Genomic DNA, 9,245 nt, shown 5'->3' with positions numbered 1-9,245 from the left:
CTACATTCTGTTTTTGTCACAGTTGAATTTAGCTTGTTTAAGCAGCCTTAAAGCCACCAGAAGGTCAGAAACAGCAAATATGGCATTAGTTTTGCTGAATGGCGCATCAGTACCAAGAACTGAACTTTCTGCATTCACATCTACAACAGTGTGCAGTCCTTCTCTATGGGAACAGTAAATAAGAATCTTCCCAAACTTGGATAAATGCATATTATACACCAAAGGGACTATAGCTCTTTGCAAACACTTGATAAATATTTCTTATTTTGGGGAGCCTGCAAGAGCCTCAACATTTACTGTGATTGCATCCACTCCTTAGGACCAATCTTATTCCACCCTTTAATTTTCATGAGTTCACTTCTTAAATTCAGGCTATGTAAGGCTACTTATCTCACACAGCTTTTTGTTGAAGCATTCTTGACTTTTTGATTTATAGGTTGCAGCTGCCTCTTAACTGAAGCATATTTCAAAGCAGGAGTGGTCTTCAGCATCAGAAGCAGCTGGCCCAAGCTGGGGGATGGGGAGTGACAGACCACATCCTTATCTTTTCCCCAAACTGAAAGGGGTGGGGGGGGAGCAGAGTAAGAGCAGATTCCAGCCCTGATACCTAGCACCTGGGTTGTTCAGGGTATGGGCTGCCTGCTTCATCTAAGGCTGGGGCAGCATCTCCCACAGACATCTCATAGAGGGCAAAAACTTCTGTTTGCTTGGAACCTCGGGATGGGGTAGGAGGGACCCCTGGCAGGGGATGATGACAATTCTGGGATTCCCTCCTGAGCTTTTACTTAGGACCCCAGAATCCCTAAGAGTGCCCCTGCTTCATAGGAACAGTTAGCCATATTGGAACGTTTGCGTTTTCTTGGATAATGACTTTCTGATTTATTGATTTGTAGTGATCAGTTAGGAAATTACTATTGTACTTTTATCATTTTTGTTTTAAGCCTTGAAGTAAGATATATTTTTAAAGTAAATAAGTGAGAGGTCCCCAATCTTTGGGCACTTTTGGAATTTTGGGCACTTTTGGGATTTTGAAAACAAATAGTGGGTGCCTCACAAAATGGCTGCTGTTGAGGTGGGACCAATCACAAAATGGCTACCAACGGGATGGTTGGGATCTAATCACAAAATGTTCCAGGAAGTTCCAAGCCAAGTAGTCTCCTATAAAGGAAGCAGCTGTGTCCAAATTGGTGCTCCCTGTGGACAAAAGATGCCTTTGGGTTAGGGGTCCCAACCCTCCCGCTCTGGCGGGGGAAACCAGGTTTTCCAGTCTCTTCCCCCGCCCCCCCCAAAAACGGCAGCGGGGGGAGGGGAGGGGAGGGAAACGGCGCCTTCTGCAGATTCAGAAAGGAATCTGACTCTGCAGAAGGAAGTTCTGAGGGAGAGGTGTGCGTGCGTGTGTGAAGCGGCACGCGCAGGTTTCTGTCGCATGCGCAGTGGCTGAGGCTCAGTTTGAGAGAGCGCGCCGTGCTGTTGAGGCGCAGGCTGAGGGAAGGCGGGTCGGCCGGCTCGCGGCTGCCTGGCCTCGGTCTGTGGCGGCTCCGGCTCCCGCAGGACGTTCCAGAGCCCCCGGGGCTATGACCTGCCTCCCTGGCTTCCTCAGCGGCGGCTCTCCCTGCGCCGCCCTCCGCTCCCTAAGTTTCCCCTCCTCGCCTCCACCGGGCTCCCCGCGCCTTCCTCGGCGCAGTCGTCGCCCTCGCCACGGCACCTCAGCGCGGAATCAGTCGTCCCTGGGATCTGTGACTGTCAGCCATGAACACAGATGCCTGTCTCTTGATGAAATTAGATGGGGGTATGTGAAGAGAGCAAGCACACACACACACAGAGCTCTTATGGTTTTTTCTGTGTGCTACACGATAGTGATCTGTTTGGAAGCTACAATGCCTTTTAAAATTTAACTATGCCTCTCTTCCTATATTTCCTTCTGTATATAGTAGGCCAAGGGCTATTTTAAGTTTTAGATTTGGAAACATGTTTTCTTTCTGGCATGATTAGGGCTGTTTGTTTTCTGCCAGCTGCTGGTTAATATTTGGGCGGGGGTGGGTGGGGGGGTTAACATTAGAATAGGCAATAAGCAACTTTAGCTTGACATATATGTAAATGAAGAGTTATATGAAAATAGTCTGTGCCCTATTCTGTGCCCTCAGAGTTCTTGTTTCACATTCACAGTAGAGGAGCTTTTCCTTTATAGAGTGTCACAAGATTGCTAGAAACTATTTTAATAGCTATTTTTGCCATTTTGAATGTGAAGTAAGGTATAAAAACAGCAGGTTTGTTCTCTTTTTTTAAAAAAAGTGGCATATTTTAACTGAATAAAGTATATTTTTAGGAACTCAGCTCACATTCATACTCCATGCAAACATTTTAGTGAAATTATAGGTAGATTTGTGTAAACATGAAGAGTTTTTGTGAGCTCCTCAAGCTGTGGTGTGATTTAGTGAGTCTTGCTGTACCTAATCTGCGGATATCTGGGGCTCTGGGGGCCCTGTTTTTTGAGGGAGAGGCACCAGATTTTCAGTATAGCGTCCAGTGGCTCTCCCCAATATACTCCCTAAGTTTCAAAAAGATTGGACCAGGGGGTCCAATTCTATGAGCCCCAAAAGAAGGTGCCCCTATCCTTCATTATTTCCTATGGAAGGAATGAATTGAAAAGGTGTGCTGTCACTTTAAATGTGATGGCCAGAACTCCCTTTGGAATTCAATTCTGCTTGTCACAGCCTTGATCTTGGCTCCACCCCTAATGTCTCCTGGCTCCACCCCCAAAGTCCCCAGATATTTCTTGAATTGGACTTGGCAACCCTACTTTGGGTTCTTCTGAAGCATATTCTGTCTCTAAGGCTGCCAACTCTGGCTTGGAAAATTCCTGGAGATTTGGGGGCAGTACCTGGGGAAAGTACCTGCCTACTCTGGTGAAGTGAAGAGTGGCAGGATTGGCTTAATCCTTTGGGGATGAAGAAAGTGGATGCCAGGGATCACACTGATGTATGGCGCTCATGGGTACCAAACTGAAGATCACTGAAATAAGCCATGCAAACCTTCAAGGGCTCTGAGCAAGCAGCCAAATTCTGGCCAACCTTGGGATAGATTTGTACTGATGTTTTGATGCATTTAAGGTAGCTCCAAACACCAGACAGACCATTGTGTTGTCAATAAATCAAATATAGGATTTGGAAGAAACTGATGTAAAAAAATTCCTGAGATACTTAGCAATTAAATATTCTTAGGGTTGCCAAGTCCAATTCAAGAAATATCTGGGGACTTTGGGGGTGGAGCCAGGAGACATTGGGGGCGGAGCCAGGAACAAGGGTGTGACAAGCATAATTGAACGCCAAGGGAGTTCTGGCTATCACATTTAAAGGGATAGCACACCTTTTTAAATGTCTTCCTTCCATAGGAAATAATGAAGGATAGGGGCACCTTTTGGGGGGGCTCATAGAATAGGATCCCCTGGTCCAATCCTTTTGAAACTTGGGGGGTACTTTGGGGAGAGGCACTAGATACCATACTGAAAATGTGGTGCCTCTACCTCAAAAAACAGCTCCCCCAGAGCCCCTGAAACCTCCAGATCAATTCCCTATTATACCCTATGAGAATCGATCTTCACATAGGGAATAATGACGTGCTCAGCAGACGTTTCCCCCCTCCCCCCCATTTCTGGCTACTCTGAAGCGAGGGATTGGCCTCTCTACTCATGAGTTGCTGCCAACTTCTTCAAAGTAACACAGACACTCCATCCCTAGAGGAAGCCTTTCAATCGGAGACTGAAGCCTCCGGAGGTTGAAAGGCACATAGTCCTCTGGGGGCGGGGCTTCCCCCTGCCGGTCAGCTGACTGGGGGCAGGAAGGAGCCTGGAAAAGCGGAAGAACCCCCGCTGGGACCTGGGGATTGGCAAGCCTAAATATTCTAGAGGCTCTTTGGCCTTGTTGGTTCTGTCAGCCTTTGGAGTTTTAAGCTCCAAGCTAAGAACTGATGAAACAGGAATATAAGCAGGGACCACCTTTCTTAAAATACTCTGGTGTGGTACAGTGGGGGAGGGGAAAACTGTAGAGATCTTTAAATTTTGTGAGCTGAGGAAGGAGGGCTGAAGACTGTTTAGCATGGTTGTAATTAAAAGCACTTCACAAAATACTGTCTCCTTATAAACCTTACAGTCTGGTAAGTTAGGGCAGCATTATTTCACGTTTGAGAGGTTTGAATGTTCAAATCTCTCCCGTGACATACACCAGAGGTTGCCTTATTTGATTTACTTAATTTATACCTCACCTTTCTCCCTAGCGGTGAGAGAAATGTAGGAATGAAAAATGAGCTGAAACAGACAGAATGTACTTTACAAGGGAAAGAGCCAGATGCTTTAGTAAAGGTAAGAAGCAGAACCAGGTCTCTAAGAACCGTAGAACAGGTGCATGAGCCATTGTTAAAATGCAGAAGCGGAACTACTATAGTAAAAAGGAATTACATGGTTGAACAGGCCATGACAACAGTAAAGATTAATAACAATAGAGACTAATACGTTACAAGTATGCAGGCATAATCAAGTAATTAATATTAACTTACACACCCTGCTTAGCTAATAGGTACATTTAAATGCACATGCAATGTAACATGAGGGGTACATATCAAGGAGAGAGTATGAAGTAGGCAGCCATGGAGCCTGTAACCCCTGACTACCTCAGCCAATGGGGAAAGGGGGAGGGACCTTTCAGCCGTGACTCCCAACTGACACTCTTTTTCTTTGCATCTCCCGGAGGGACCGGGAGAGTCGGACACATTGTCCCTGACAGTGGGGACCCAGAGTGGCTGATGTAATGCTGTTGTTCATTTTATCCTCACAACAACCCTGTGTAGTCAGGCTAGGATGAGAGTGAGTGATTGCCAAACTTTCTTGGCAGAATAGGCATTCGAACCTGGGTCTCCTCGTCTGACGCTCTAATTACTATGCTACACTGGCTCTCAAGCCATTTCTGCCCAGCCCCTAGAGAATTCAGTGAGCCTACTGACAAGAAAGTTGTATAGCCCACATACTTTAAGCCTGCCCACAGGTGCTGAAACCCTTGTTTGGGCAGGCCTAGGGAAATCATGGCAGTTCATTCTTTCACCTTCCAGTTCCTATAGATTGGGAGCTGGGAGAGATCACCAGGGTTTCTAAAACCAAATCTTTACAATACTTGATCATGTTGCACAAAGCTTAAGACAGAACATGAAAATGAATGGCCATCTCTTCTTCTCTGACATGCCTGTCTGAATCAGGGGCTAGAACTCCTTCCTGCTCTTCTTTGTGTTTCTTCAAGTGAAAACAACTGACATTTTGAGAGAACACTACTTACCTGCATTTGATTTTTCTTTAAGGGCTGGTCCTAAGGCTGCTAGCCTCCAGGTAGGGCCTGGAGACCTACAGGTATTACAGCAGAGGTGGGGAACCTTTTTTCTGCCAAGGGCCGTATGGATATTTATAACTTCATTCATGGGCCATAAAAAATTATCAACTTAAAAAACAGTGCTCTGCCGAGGGAGAATGATTCAGGCCAGCAAAATTAATGCAAATAATTGTTTTTCTATTTGAAGTCATGTGGGGAGAGCCTAATCTGGCGCGCGCGCACACACACACACACACGGCCTGCCGCCTTAGGCAAATGCATAGGTACAGGGCTTTTTTTGTAGAAAAAGCCCAGCAGGAACTCAGTAGCATATTAGACCACATTCCCTAATATTAGCATATTAGGTCACACACTCATTAGCATATTAGGCCACACCATCTGGGATAATCAAGTGCAAACTGAACTGTGACAGTAACTTTTCCAGGCCCTGCAGCAATTCTGGCCAGCCAGCCAGGCCCCAGAGAGGCTGCCACATGGCTCGGTTCGGCCCAGCAATCCCCGAGGGCCACATCAAGGGACGGAGGTTCCCCACCCCTGTATTACAGTCTGCAGCCAACAGATAAGTTCGCTTGAAGAAAGTGGCTGTTTTGGAAGATAGACTCTATGGCACTGAACCATCCCTCCTTTGCCCAAACCCTGCATTCCCCAGGCTTAACCCTCCCCAGGAATTTCCCGACCTGGAGCTGGCAACCCTAGCTGACCATACAACTGAACAGAGTAAGGCAATCATTACAGGACGTAGAGATGAGAAGCACTGATGAAGGGTGTGGAGTATTAAGGATTATATTTTTTACCATTGAAAATATATTCCTTATTGCTACAGCAACGAGTTTAATTTGGTTCTCTTCAATAATATTCTCAGCATTTGATTTCAACCCCCTGTAGAACATCCTCTGTACAGTGTACATATTTAGGTTATGCTGTTGCACACCAACGTGTATTTCAACTTTGAAAACAAGCCATGGAACTACTGGTCAGTTTGTGACCCACCCAGAGATTCAGCTCTTGGTGTGTCACATTGCCCATGGAACTCAGAATCCCATCTTTGTTAAAAAAGACGACAGAAGATGATGATATTAGATTTATACCCCACCCTGCACTCTGAATCTCAGTGTCTCAGAGCAACTTACAATCTCTTCTACCTTTCCCCAACACAACAGACACCCAGTGAGGTAGGTGGGGCTGAGACAGCTCTCCCAGACGCCCTTTCAAGGACAGCTCTGTGATAGCTGTGGCTGACCCAAGGCCATTCCAGCAGCCGCAAGTGGAGAAGTGGGGGATCAAACCCAGTTCTCCCACTTAACCACTAAACCAAACTAGGTAGCTCCTGAATTGGGCCATCTCCAGACTCCTCCCAGATACAGAGCAGATAACTTCATGCTAGACCTGTGCAGAGTAAATTATTTATAAACTGTAAATTCTGAACACATGGTGAGGAAGGGCATGATGTTTAAATGAACATATCTGCAATATATTGTTAGAATAGCTGCATCTTTCATATGAGGTCTTAACCCTACCTTTTCTATACTGCTAGCGGTGCCTCAGAAAAAATGCTGTTTCAGAGTGACCTTTTACTCTGTCAAAAATCAGTAGCTGGAAACGGCTGGACAAGACATTGGCTGGTCACCATAACCTATGATTACTTTATCGAGACCTATAAACTTTTGTCCAAGATCCAGAGAACTCTTGCAAGATTCAGAAATTAAACTGGATGAGTGGCTAATTAGCAAGCAATTGATAACCACAACATCATGGTCAATGGGAATCACTGCTAAACATGCGGAAAAGCAACAGGAATTATTGCCAGAGGTTTTTGGCAAGGTTTACAGGGGAAAGGTCTGAGTATTGGAGAATAAGGTTTGTTGTATCTTTAGAGCCTAGCAGATATAGCTGTACAAGAGATTGTGGAAGGAAACAGAAGCATACCTAAGTCACTCTGAAAGCTTAATAGAATAGAAGGTATTGATCTACTTTTGACTTCACACATTAGGAAACACATTAGATCAAAAGGGGACTTTTGCCAACTAAGGTAAATATGCTCTCGACGGTCCCTGTTGAACGTTTGTCCTTGGTAAGCATTCTTTCTGATAAACATTCTTTTGGAAAAACCCTAACATTCTTTTGATAAACACCCCAATGTTCCCACGTAAGCATGAGAAAATAAAGCTATTTGGTTTTCACAGAAGGTCAGGGGGAGGGAAAGAAAGAGGTCTTGCAATGAAGTGACATTAAAGCACAGAGACATAGAACTTCCAGTTTTTTCACATGGATATGATTCAGTGTTAATCACATATAGCTATAACATATTCACAAATAGCTGTGAAAGACTATGTTTTACGACAAAGGAACATACAGATTAATGTTACACATATTATACTCATTGCATTGTAATATTCAGGGCATTTTTTCTGGGGGAACATGGCAGAACAGAATTCCAGAACCTCTTTGTGGAAACAAAATTCTCAAAATGTTTAAATGTTAATGAGGGGCACCTCTGTGTTTCTCTGTCATTTCCCTCTTGAGAGTTCTGGCACCTCTAAAAAAAAAAAGCCCATATCATGAATTGTGTATTGTGGTATTGTAGCAGGAAAACCCCGCTTTGTCAGTTAAAGCAGGTGCAATGACAAAGGAGGCTTGAGGCGAAGTCAGGAAAACAGCAAAGCTTTATTTGATACACACGTGCGGGCTCAGACCAAGATGGGCGTCTGAGCAAAGACCACAGAGGCATGCAGGCCTTATATACCATTTGCACAATCATTTCCCATTCTAACCGAAGGAGCTGAAGGTGCCGGAAGTGCTATCCGTTCAAGCTAAAGGGGCTGAAGGTGCTGAAAGAGCTGAAGGTGCCGGAAGTGCTATGCCTTGCCGTCTATTAGTTTCCTTTAGTACAGCACTAGTCTCTTGCCCAACTATCATAGACCATGGGTTTCCTAGGCAACCTTAACCACAAACCATCTGTGCCTAGCCACAACCCGTCGGTGGTTCTGCTTTTGCTGGTTCTAGTAGCCTCCAAGTTCCTACTGATGCTTCCTTGAGCATTCATTTGCATCAGCGCTGTTTTTGCACCTGCTCTTCTGGCTTCGTTTAAAGCGAGCTGAATCTTTACTATAGCAAGCCTTCTTTATGAGCCTATAGCCTTGCAATATGATCTACTAGCTAGGCAAGCCCAGACATGCCCAAGTAGGCCTATTTCTATTGATCCTTGTATCCTAAAACATTCCCTTTCCCTAGATCCAGATACTCCTCAATATTTCCTTCTTGGCCTGCTGCCATAGTATTTATGTTAGGAATAGGGTAGAGATTGAAATAATTGTTATATCCAATAGCTGGGAATGAGTTAGAAGCTAATGTGACTTTTGTAGAGATCTGGACTCAAGATGGATGTTGTCAGGAGATAATACCAATGGCAGCCAAATTTAGGAAAATATCCCAGAACTGAAGTGGTCAAACTGTGGCTCAGGAGCCACATGTGGCTCTTTCACACACATTATGTGGCACTTGAAGCCCCCACCACCCCATTGACCGACTTGGAGAAGGCATTTGTCTCTTTAAATCACTTATCCAAGCTAAGCCATCTGGTGGTTTTGAGAATTAAATTAAAGTTAAAGTTGCTTTCTTTCTACCTCTCTCTTCCTCCCCAAATCTATTTGCTTTCTTTCCACCTTTCCTTCCTGCCTTCCTTTCAGCTCTCAAACATCTGACATTCATGTCTTGTGGCTCTCAAACATCTGTTTATTCTAGGTGGCTCTTGCATTAAGCAAGTTTGGCCACCCTGTCCCAGAATCTGTGAAGTTTAGGTTATGATATCCTTGGCAAGGGGAAATCCAAACGAGATGGAGGTTTTCTTATGCAAATCTTTTTTATTGATGAACT

Source organism: Heteronotia binoei, chromosome 5 (assembly GCF_032191835.1).
Source record: "Heteronotia binoei isolate CCM8104 ecotype False Entrance Well chromosome 5, APGP_CSIRO_Hbin_v1, whole genome shotgun sequence".
NCBI classification, from domain to species: domain Eukaryota; kingdom Metazoa; phylum Chordata; class Lepidosauria; order Squamata; family Gekkonidae; genus Heteronotia; species Heteronotia binoei.
Note: the sequence above shows the minus strand (reverse complement) of the source record.